This window comes from Pinus tabuliformis, chromosome 4_2 (genome assembly GCF_031772625.1).
Source record: "Pinus tabuliformis cultivar Carrire ecotype Pingquan chromosome 4_2, CPIR1, whole genome shotgun sequence".
Lineage (NCBI taxonomy): Eukaryota > Viridiplantae > Streptophyta > Pinopsida > Pinales > Pinaceae > Pinus > Pinus tabuliformis.
In genome coordinates, this window is record NC_142304.1 from 595,197,157 (window position 1) to 595,210,420 (window position 13,264).

Consider the following 13,264-nt stretch of genomic DNA (forward strand, 5'->3'; position numbering starts at 1 on the left):
AATCAAAACATGGCACGTGGAACAAGTTGAGTGGAAAAAGTGGAGTGGGGGTTTTGCTTCGTGTACTTGCTGACTGACCAGAAATGTTCATGCCACTACTGAGTTGTGCCATTTACCTCGTGGCCTTTACCTGCCATCGTCGAGTTTGTGCCATTTACCACATGACCTCTACTAGACGCCTCTATACTATTGCCACCGCTCCACCAACATCATTACTTTACCTGCGATCAACTTTGTTTGCTTTTCTTCTGGGATAATCCATGTATCATTATAAATTTCATAAATTGAACGAAAAATTAGAGAATCACAATGCGTGGGAGTTTCCAGACCCGGTCATGAACTCACCGGCGACAAAAACCTAAGATGTTGAAGATACTACAGAAGGTTGAATTGTTTGTCACATTCCTGACTATGGTGGCTTAATGGATTCCTCATGTTGGAACAACTACAGACGGGAAACAATCAACCCTTGCATGAATTCATAAGCATGAAATATGGGATCACTATAATATTCCCCCCACTCCATTAGATGGAAACTTATAAATGGACAAATATTTTTCCTCGCCTGTAATTTTGTGTATCTTTACTAATTATCTCTAGCATATCTTGAAGAAGAAGAAGAAGAACTTTGTTAAATTGATCCTACTTTCCCTGGACTTGACCATTCTGAATTCCTGGAAGAGCTTTATCTCCTGGAATTTCTACATTACAAAATTTTAACAAATATTTTACAAGCTCCACAAACTTATGGTACAACAAAAGAAGCTCACTCATATTGAAATTAACTAGTTGGGTGCCCTTTTCAATATTATCATCAACATCGTCCATGACACTTCGCTCGTTTTTTCCAAACCAATGCTTTGAAGAACATGTTTGAAAGATTCAAAGTATTCTACCACAACACATCGCATGTACTCATCAGCTTTGATTCTTTTTATCAAATTTGCATCCTTTCCTCTGAAATCCTTGGCTATGTCCAATGCTATAGGTATCTTGCTAGCCAACAAAACTGGTGGCCAAAACTGGGATATGTAGAATTCGGTACAAGCAAGAGTTCCATCTCCCGATTGCTCATCAAATCCTCTTGATGCAAACAACTGATAACTTGATTCCATAACTATGAAAACATTGTTGCATCCACACTTCTCCTTAGTGTGAACTTCTCAAGTCTCTTGCAAAAAGATATTTCCAACTCTTTTTAGGAACTCTTTCATACATTGGCAGCACAAGGCGTGAATTGAATTCTCCTGGCAATGATTGGAATCAAGATCTCAACATCCCCAATGTTTGTATCTCACCAAGATGGTGAAAGGCACCATAGATGCCCTCAAATATAGTTGAGAAGATGGCATACCAAATTTGTGTGTCCATGATATAAACAAGAATTATTGGAGCCCATATAGAAATAACCACCCCAGTGTTCTTCCTTGCTTGTGGGAAAAGCTCATTCTAAGCATAATTCCCAATAATCATAAACATGATCACCTTGTAGGCTTAACTAGAGGCCTTATCTCAATATAGTAGCTAAATGCTAACTTGCTTATAAGAAGTAGAATCCAAAACGTTGTGTACTTGATAAGAGAGAACAAACTCTTGTGCATTCCCCCTCCAACATATAGTCGTGGTTGTTGCCACCATGTCAAAATAGTAAAATTGTGCCAATTCAAATTTTCTATATATCACCTAAGCAAAGGAAATAAGAAAAAAATTGCAGCAAGTGCATTAGGCAACAAATATATCACAACAACTAGGATATACAAGGGAAATTCCACCTACTAGCCCAGCTCTGGAAATATTTTATAAGACCAGTAGGATGCTCCCAGGTATGCCCATAACAAGCGAGAATAATGATGACCCACACATCAGCAACTATAACCTTCAATACATGTCTAAGAATATGTTTAAATTTCATAAATTGTCTTGTTTCCAGCTAAAAATTATATTAAGAATAACTTGCAAGAACTTTAGAATAATAGAATCGAGAAATTCCAATTTAATTTGTCCTTGAATTAAATTGTGAATTAAAATCAAATTCTATTCTCATAGCAACTTGTAAATAGTTAATTAAGTTTAATTAACTTAATTAGCTTAGGAATTTCGAGTTGGAAGTCTTTATGAAGTCATGTATATGTTCTCCCTAAATTTTAGGGGTCTAGGATGAGTTAATTGTGAGTTGTAATTAGATAACTAATTTTAATAAGTTAAGTTCAGTTAAATTAGTTCCAAACTATTTTTGGAACTAATAGAGAGTTAACAGTGAGTTGGTGCACTAATGCATCCACTAGTGCTACTCTAGTTAACTGAAGATTCCCTCATCAGAAACTCATGCATGTCGATTCTGAGAAAGACCTAGTTGAGACTAGAGTGCAGGGACAATATACTATCAGTTGTATGATTTACTGAGTTGTATAGATCATGCATGCATGCAATCAGGAACTGAACCTAGTTTGGATTGCGCAGTTTTAGATGCGCTGGATTTCCATTAATATGGGCTATTCAACCATAGGAATTGTGCAAAGAATTAGAAGCTTGGAGGCTTGGAAATTTGTCTAAGTATTGGCCAAAGGAAGTCATCAAGCGGAGGATAGGAAATACTTGTGCAGGTTAAGCTCAAGGTTGAGTAGAGCATATTGTATTCATCCAAATTCTTTGACCAAGGGCACAAAGAATCAGGGGCTTGGAGAGCAGCAGAAGAGGCTAAGGTTGGGCTTGATCTTTCTTGTGAGTTGGGAGATTGCTTATACTGAGTGTTGGGATTGTTCTTGTGAGAACAAGCATTGTATTATCATCTTGGATTTCTAATATATGCAATACAAATAATGGGGTTTAGAGTTGTGGCTTTCCCCATATATTTATTGTGTTATGTGCCATTGATTTATCTTCCTCTTGTTCATATTGTTTTCATCGATCTTTATGGGCTTCCGCTGTAAAGAGTAGAAGTAGATTCTTGTCTTTTGCTTTAGTACATTGCACGAGCTTGTGAATCTATAAGATTTTCTACACAATACATGTCTAAGAATATGTTTAAATTTCATAAAGTGTCTTGTTTCCAGCTAAAAATTATATTAAGAATAGCTTGCAAGGACTTCAGAATAACCATTGTTATAAAGATACTCAGAAGCTAAAAATCATATCAATAATAGCTTGCAAGAACTTCAGAATAGTTGTTGTTACAAAGAAACTTAAAACCTTCTTAAAGACAAATCAATATAATATTTCAGTTGACAATCCTGAACCATGCCATGCTATAATTATCATTACCTGTAGTGCCAGTATAAAAAAAAAGGTCCACATCTTATCAAAACTTCTAAACAAATGCCAAAACTAACAAATTTCAACAAAATTTGTCTTTGACAACCATATTTTTCCCTGCTTTTTCCCAACTTTCATTATGGATTGATTCCTTTCAATTTCTTTTGGTACAAAAAAAAATTGCATCTGCATGCACTAACCAGCCCCAGCGGAAACAATCAGTTGACCAGACGAATTCATTCAGATCATTGTAGTTCCTCCACTGTGACTGTTTGGTTGTCCCACTTCTATTTCTCATTGCTTCCTCTTTAATAATATAATAAATAGGAGTCACAACTTGTCTAAGGAATGACTCTTCGTCACCACCATATGTTGGCTTTATATTTTTCTCCAGCCAACATCCTATAGAGTTCATACGCATTATAATGGGTAAATATAATAGAGGCATTCTAACATAAACCATAGATTTGCAGTTGCTCCCCAAATAAGAAGATAGAGTCCCATATATAAAAGTTTACGTTGTTTCACTTCCTATTGTATAGTGGGAAACCAAAGACTGCTTTGGTGACCTAAATATTTGCACCACTACTTCTAATTTTTAATCAACTTTTTCATGACCAAATTGAGTGCTCTATCATCCAACTTTGATATTGGCAGCATAAGGGCTTAAAGTTTCATTCAAGAACCCTAACAATCATTTCCTTATTGAAAATTTTCAGCGAAGTGTGAAAGATGTGCGAGATATTGTTTGGTTGAATTAAATTTATCATTCCATGGTTTTCAACGCTCTCAAAAGCTCACAAACCTTTTATCTATAGACTAGGAAACATGTGGTACTGCGTAAGATGAAGTGGTTGAATAGTTGGTGCATCCAATGTATGGATATGCATTTGGTACACTATGTCAAAACATGTGGACAATAATGTTTTCAAAGTCAATAATTGGTTCATTAAGGCGGTGCATTGAGTTTTCAACATTTCAAAGAGTGTAATGTGTTTAGTTTATCTTATATATTGCTTTTGTCATATTTAAAAATTGTAATTATTTTTATTTAGTGTTTTTTTTTTTTTCTTTGCTAAGACTAACCTACGCACCCACGGGGATTTGAACCAGTGACCTATCGCAAGGAGTGCCTTAACAGCGCACCCATTCACCGTCAATCCAAAACCCCGTGGGCTATTTTTATTTAGTGTTAAGTGTGATAAGGAATAGTATTTCTAATAAGTGTACTAATTGTTTGATGTTTTTTTAATATATTTTTTATTGGATTTTATTTAAATTTCAGTGAATATTTTCTAAAATAGGAAATGTGAGTTATATATTAAAGTTTTTTTAATATAATATATTTTAAATAAGATAAATTCACAATTGAAAAATTATGAATGAAAAAAATGGATTTTGTCTATGTTAGAGTTTCAATACTTTGCTTTGTGGAGCTTGGCACAACTATCATGAATAAGTCATCAGCTGGTCCCCTGGCGACTTTGGGCATGGCGTTTCTAGTTTTTGTCATCCAACTTTGATATTGGCTTCGAATTGGGAATTTTCCTTGTGTTCACATTTACAAACAACAAAATTAAGTGCTCCCTTTGATTTGGCACAATGCCTTTCTGAAATCCAAACATATCTTGGAACCAATCAAGCAGATCTTGCTCTGCACCTATTTTCTAATGATGTTCAGGCCATGGAAGGCCACGAATGTTACGTATATATTCTACTGCAGCTTTAATCTCAGGAAGTTGCATGATGGATTGATATGCACCAGCGAGATCAAGAGGAAGAATATTATAGGGCACATATAGCTCTTCTTTTTTCTCAACATCTTTACCAGCATACATAATCTCCAGAGCAACTTCAATAGACTTTGTCTGGGTGACTGCCTTCAATACTTCAAACAATACTACAACAGTTTGGTATGCTTTTGTTGGTTGAGCTCGATCAGCCTGATCAACCACATTATCAAGCGCCTTAACATTGTTCTCATTGTATTGCCGATAAAAGTACTACATTTCTCTTGCATCACTTTTATGATTCCTTCTTGAAAAGTCAGCTCAACATCCCTTTCGAGTCTTTGTAAGAGAGTTTCCTTGAACTGGTGAACACCTATGTAGTTGGATGTAGGGTCCAGTTTATGAACTTTTTCAAATGCATAGAACCGACAGAGATATGCAGCACGAGGGATGTCATGCTCAATCTCATTAGTCACACGAAGAATCCGAATGATCTCGACACAAATCCATCCTCCCCTTACTCAAGTAATCAACCCAGAGTGAACCCCAATCCGAAACATGAAATCATTTTCATTTGGAATTTGTTTTTGCGATTTTCAGTTGTTAAATATTTGAATTCGTCTCGAATTTGGTTGTTTATTTGAATATCATTAACTTTGTTGTTCTATATATAATTAGTTAATTAATAATAAAAAATATAACTCAAAGATACAATTATTACCATAATCAAAACCATTTATAATGTTGTTGAGAATAAAGCTTTTAGGTTTGATTTAATAATTCATTAGAATTACAATCATATCTAATGTTGTTGTGAATACAACTCATTGCTTTGATATAATGATCGATAGATTCAAATGGAAGCAAATGGAATTATTATTTCAAAAGTACTTAATACGGTATCATAAGCTAATTTTAATTTTTTTATATACACTAATATTTATATTAAATTAAACGAGATGACAATTTTATTCAAATATCCTACCTAACCTCTTAGGAAAAACAATGGGAAAAAATGTGCTTTATTAGTGCTTAAATGTACATATATCATTCATTTCAAATTCAACACTATACTCTTAAGTATAGGTAATAAAAGAAGATTTATTTTCAATTATTAATATATATATATATATATATATATATATATAGATAGTAAAACTCTACTCATCATGGATTATTAGAGGGTACCTAATGATGTGGTTTTAATAAATAATAAAAAATCAATTAGTAATGAGTAATGGTTATCTACACTATCAATTGTCAAACATCTTTATCTCGCCTCAATGTGTCGCCAACGGGCGTAGGTTTGGAGGGGGGCAACTTATTATCAAGAACGAGCCCAAAGGGGGCACATGTGCATGCATTATAGTTTGGAGGTTTTCGTTGGATGATATTGGGCCCTAATTGTAGGCCTTGTTCAAGAAGATATTGCGCGAGCTAAGGGAGAAGCTTTCATGAATATAACTCCTCTCTCAAATACAAAGATACGAATAGAATGGGTGATTAAATCCCAGAAACAAGGCAACCCATGTGTCGTTTCAACTAATACATGCAAATTATATACCTTTATTGGCAAATGAAATTATGGTTGGGACCCACATTAGTGGATCGGTAGCAACACCCAGAGGGTGTCCTTTCTTTAGAGCACCTTCATCACCATTTGAGATAATTGGACCGTAGATTTGACATAATAGAGCAACACCTTGGCATACCCCCTATGGCAGGAACAACTTCTAAAGGCTCAAAGGAACATATACAAATTGTAGTCTCGGATTCAAATCCCTTAGCGTAGTTAACTCGTGCTGATGTTTTAAGTGTCTTATAATATAAATACTTCTAGGCACTGTACCTTAGACCAAAATTACATTTGTATTTTGAATTTTGTAATCTCATTGCTATGTACTTTGTGCATGCAAGGATTGCATTGTTCTGGGACATTTACATTAGTGTAACTTTCTTCTTAAATTTAACCTCTTGCTACATTCCTTAGAAAATATATAAAAACGAAAATTTTGATTGTATTTCATTGTCTATACATTTTGCTTCATTATTGCCTTCCACATTCCCCAACTCCTCCTATTGACATTCCTTTGCACCTCTTGATGCAATTACTAGTTATTATGTAACCAAACACTCAACCCTCCAATCCATAGGCAAGTGTAAAATATTCTTCAAGACTCAAGGTCATACAACAACAAGACTCGAAACCATTACAACAATATATTCAATATGAGTTCAACATATCTCATGCATATATTAAACCTAAATGAAAAATATAACAATCGTTCCTCTTAATTATACAAAATAAACCCAAATAATTACATTTTAAATATTATATAATCATTTATTAATATAACTCATTCATGAAAATCAAAATAAAAAATATATTTCACTCATCATGTATATTACTTTTCTTCATATCATATTTATTTGTTTTAATTTCATTATTTATATTATTGTTATTTCATTACTTTACAAAATACATATCATCCACCGTTAGAATTGTGGAGTATATTTTACCTTTTGAGATAATTAACTATAATGAAAACCTTCCATTTTTAAGACATCATTTCTCTTTTATTTCAAGTTTTATTATTAGGAATTCGTATATAGATTAATTAATTAAGAATGATGTTATTATCTTAATTTTGTCAATTTTATATTTGTATATATATTTATTGTAATTTAGGTAGGACTTTTCTTTTTATCATCTTTCAAAATCAAGTAGGTTACATCCATGTGCTAAATGGTTAGGTGGCCTCAACCTGCCTTGAGGGACACGAGGTTTGTTGACTATCTAACAGGATGATAAGTCATTCAGAAACAAATAGAATAAGTCTATCCATCCATGCTAAAAAGATCTGATTGTCTTTGTATTGCCAAACATCTAGATATCTATAAACATATTGAAAGTACTAAAAAGACAAACGGTTGCATACACTAAAAGTCAAAACAAAGGTGATACACCAGACTACTCATCATCAACTGAGTCAATCGGGGTTGGGTTCTTTGCACTTGACCTGAGAATTCAAATTGCAGAATGCATAGGATGTGTTGTTCTATGCGATTGAGGTGTTCGTTTTGCTTCTGAAGTTGGAACTTGATTTGGTTAAAATCTTGATTATAATATGGAAAATATTGTGCTGCCATGGTTGAGCCTGAAGGAATGTGCCCCAAGGCCTTGACCAAAAGGCTCTTCATCAGCCAATACAAGTGAACTGCTTGCTTGTACTGAGAAGTACAACCTCAAGAACGCCCAGGATCAGGCACCAGGGTTTGCCAATCATCCACGCCATTGTCCAGAAGCTCAACTTTCTTACTTGACTCCTCTTCCCATTGACCAATGAGCTGACGAACCGAGGCTGAGCCCACATGATATGCGGTGGTTGCTTCATCAATAATCATGAAGGCGGACTTACGCCCACAATTTTTGCTTGTAGAAGCACTAGGAGAATGGGACATTGTGGTCGCTTTGATCTGCTTCCCGAGACCACGGGAACCCCTGGTGGTCTTTCTTCTCTAGGAAGCATTGCTAGCCATAATGTTGGTGATGAGAGACTGACAAGATAGACTGAAACCAACCAAATTAAAACCACAAATACGACCTAGAGCGAGCCAAAACCCAGGAGCTGAGAGCTTCCAAGGGTCGCACTTAGCTAGGGGGCATGTTAGGGAGATCAAATGTGAGAACCACAACCCATACAAAACCCAAAGGTATCTCTTTTTGCAACCCTGGCCCCTGAAACAAAAGTAATACCAATGCTCGTATACATAAGTCCAACCAAACACAGACTAATGGAGGGTATCATTAAAAACCAATTCATTTCCCTGTCGAGACCTTGATAATACAGGGCCACAACCACATATTACCAAAGAAAAAATTAAGCGAGTGTTCCAATGCCATAACTAGAGCATGGGGGATTCACTCAATGAACCTCTGACATATCACGTGCATTCGTGGAATATTAAACAATGCCCTTAATTTGACTACATATTGGAAAATCCCTCTAAAAACCACATAATTTAACCCCCTACCAATATGAACCCAATACAGCTTCCCAATTTAAAAAATGCCTAATTTCACTAGATATTGTAGGTATCGATTTTTCATTAACATTTTTTATACCCCTTTATATTTTTTCATTAACTTTAAGCTCCATTTTTTATATTTTCTAATAGAAAAACCATTTGCCCACTATATATCCCCCAATATATTATGTCATTTTTTCCTCAATATATGTCCCCCAATATGAACCCACATGGTATGATATTGCTCCCTTAATGAAGCCTCCGTGAACCAGAGAGACCATGGGCGACCCATAGGCCTTACAAACAACATGCTCATGAGAGCCAACATAACTCCAAAAAACACAGACACATGAATATAAAAAACCAGGAAAACCTTCACAAAATTCAGTAACAATAAGACCCTCTTCCAAGGAATACATCTTCTAGATCGACCTATTCACAGCACATCCCTTCTTCCATGAACCCCGCAAACAAGAAAGATGAGTCGTGACAAAGAGATATGTGAAAAGTCAGAGAACATACCTGAGGTCGATGACTTGAACCCACTGCGAGAGAACCCAAGCCCTTCGAAATACATAATTCTTCAACTGTCAAACTGCTCTACTCCAATACTATGCCAAAACAAATCGCAGAAGAAGTACTTACCAATCTCATTAACGAAAAAAGCCAGGAGCTTGCCATGTTTCCATTCTATTACCACCTTCCCACCTTGCATTGATTGTGATCATGCGATCTGCCACCCCTCCATGTGCTTCGTGCATGTGGAGGGTGGCATAGGGGCACCTTGGGATCCATAGAACACCCATTACATGTTGAGATGGTCGAGATTTTTCCCGCTCGCACCCCAATTGGGGTTTTTTTAATATTATATTTAATTCATTATTTTTTAACTGAAAATTTCATGATTAAAAATTCAATATTTTTCAGAATAGCCTTTAATTGTACTTTTTTGGAGTTTTTGGTTAGAATCTGATGAAAAATTTTGTGTCCAAATCTTTATTTGTGTTGTTTAAACTAGTTTTTTGACTGCATATATGGATTCAACACCCTTAAAAACTTGTGGGGCACTTTGATTGTGAAGAGTTGACCTATAAAACTTGTGATTCCAATGAATCCCTGTTGAATTCTAGACAAATTAGATCATAAAATAAACTAGAAATACATAGAGAGTGAGAAGTGGAGAGAGAGAGGGAGTGACAAGGGAGAGATGGAGAGATAGTGTGTGTGTTTGTGGGTAAGATAAAGAGACAAAGAACGAGAGAAAGGGGGAGATAAGGAGAGAAGAGAGAGGGAGGGATATAGTAAAAGAGTTGGAGAGGGAGAGAGGAAGGAAGAGAGATAAGATGCGAGAAGGGAGAAAGAGAGATTTGATCCCTCTCGGCGCTTGATAGATCCAGAGTTAAGATGGATCTAGGTTGGTTTATAAACAACCTCGATCCATCTTAGCTTCAGATCTACCAAGCATTGAGAGGGATCACATCTCTTTTCACTCTACAAAAGGTTTGCATATCAAGAGATTTAATCCCTCTAAAGTGTTGGTAGATCTAAAGTTAAGATGGATTTAGGTTAATTTAATTTCCCCCTTTAAATAGGCTATATTCAACACGAATACCATGAGTCATTTTTATTTTTAATTTTATTTGATTTTTATAGGGTTTTTCTTTTTTTACCAAGTTAAATGTTTACATTACATTACCTTAATTTTTTTATTTTAATTTATTTTAATTTTTATCATTTAATTTGACTTAGTCAAAATGTGTAGAAATTTTGAATAATTTAACACATATTCACAGAGATTATCCTGATCATACAATTATAAGTGGAACATGTATAATACATAATCTCCTCTACGTTGATCATCAATTTACAGAAGCAGAAACATTCACAGGCGCACATAGAAGGCATCAATCAAACTCATAAACACAGTATGTATCCCGGGGAAAGCATCTCGCTAAAAACCCCAACTATCTGTATATTATATTGATTGAATCATGTAACATTACAAAGTACAATGCTTATCACAAGCAATCCAGTACCAGCTCCACCTGTTACACACAATACAGCTCAGATCTGATCTCCAAATCTATTCCACTGCTTGCCTGCCTCCACTGCTCAAGAACTGATGAGAATAGCTTCCCAAACTCGTTTTTCACCTGCAAAATAGTCACTCACTCTTTGTGGACGTGAGCAAAGGCTAAAATGTGGGCCAAATACGTGAGCAAACTCATTGGCATACTCAATCCTTTGATTGTGCAAGATCTGGTGCACAACTATAGTCACAACTGATAGCAATCTGATTCTCTACCACTTGTCCCTGTTGAACTGAACATGCACTGACATGCAACTGAGTTAACTGATGTATTCATTAGTTGTATTATGAGTTAATAACTTGTGAATTAATTAATAACTAATTCACCCAACTCATCTCTAGTCTATTGATCAGTTAGACTAAATACAACCAGTTTAACAAAGCTAAACTGAACACAACTCCATCAACTGCACCTCCAGTCCACTAAACTCAACTCACTTGAGTTCTAACTGAAGTCCTGCATGCAAATATTAGTCATCCCATAGGTAACCACGTATTTCCTTGTGGGATCTGCATGTACCACATCCGTAGCTCATTCTGAAGTGCTCCAAGAGAATAAGATCAAGTTTATAGTCCAAATATTATTATGAGACAATAATATTTGACTTTTCTATTTTTGACAGCCAGTCTAAAAATAGACTTTGATCACTCACACTGTGATCATTCACATTTTGATCAAAAATAGAAGTCCATCTATTTTTCCCAACTTGACCAATCATCCATAAACAGCAACCTGCAATCCATAGACATGATCCATATGTCTAAAAATAGACATAGTCTAAAAATAGACTTGCGCCAAAAATAGCCTGCGGGCCCACTTAGTGAAGGCGACTCTTTTCACTAAGCTCCATCATCTTGTTGTATTCTCAACAAGCATTTCTTGTTGCACACTTTTCAACAAAATGTTAACCATCATAAATATTAAAAATATGATACATTCAATCTATCTAACAATAGTTAACTACAATAAACCAATTTTTTTATTATATATTTAATATTGAAAATGGAAAAGATTTATTAAAATTTATAGGATTATGGAAAAAAAAACTTCAATTTTAATTATCTTTAGTTATATAGGATGTAATTTTTCTGAAATTTTTTATTATTGGGCTTAAGTTTTGAAGGAGATGATTGAAGTTATGCGATTCATTTCATTAATTTCAATATAGTTTCTCATCCTTGTGAATATTCTTTAATACAATGTGTGGTAAGTGAGTCATTCAAATTCGTGGAAAATTGGTCATTATTGATAATAATCTGAAAATGGGTCACAATAATTCTTGATTATTGGGTGGGCTATTCATTTTCACAACAATTGATCATTATTAAACAACACTCATGGGATATGTACCATGATGTAATATGTGTCTATTTAACCTACAACCAAGCTATATTCTATATCCACATATGTTACATAGTGATTATTCACCTTTCTGAACATCACTCGATGCAATGGGTTGCGAAATAGGTTACACTGTGCCAACAGCCTAGACTGTGCCTTGTGTAGTCTTGGCAGTCGGTCTCCCGACCTCTCGGTCGAAATTGCGCAACCTTCATGATCAGTCACACAAGTATGTTGCAAATCAGTTCTCAAAGTTCATTTTGGTTTTCGACTGACAAATTGCTTGCCATTAGTGTTTCCATATCCCCAAGTATTGCAGGTGCTCATCTGCCTCTCAGTAGTGAAGGTACAATGGTTTCCAAAAGAGCAGAGTCGAAGACACCGTTCAGAGCACACCTGGAGATGCAGTCAATCGAGTGTTTATGAGCTTGCCTACTCGTGATGACATCAAGTTGTTCGTAGACAAGGACATCAAGCAGCAGCATCACAGCGAGCAGCATCATGAACAACAGTTGAAGGCAGCATATCGAATGCAGCAAACCCAGCGAATGCAAGAGGAATGTTTTTAACAACACAGAGGCGCAACAAAGTTGCAAGATCAAGCAGATCCACTGATAATGAAATCAGCTTTGGAGACTCAGGATATGAGGTGATGGCGACATGAAGGTCGTGCAAAGAGAGAGAATGGAACAAAGAGTTGCATGTACCGAAGCAACAACTCAAGGAAGAAAATGAAGTTGCACAGACAAACGAATGAGTTGCAGTAGGATCAGGAACAACAGTGGGTGCAATGTTCACTAACGGATGAACTGCGCCCATAAA

General features: G+C 35.5%; 2 pseudogenes; both read right to left on the reverse strand.

Moving 5' to 3' along the window:
• Positions 1–642: 642 nt before the first annotated feature.
• LOC149170702 (callose synthase 5-like) lies at positions 643–1,863 on the reverse strand (annotated as a pseudogene).
• A 1,251-nt stretch (positions 1,864–3,114) lies between these two features.
• The window catches only part of LOC149170703 (callose synthase 2-like), a 51,025-nt pseudogene continuing 40,875 nt past the window's right edge, over positions 3,115–13,264 (reverse strand).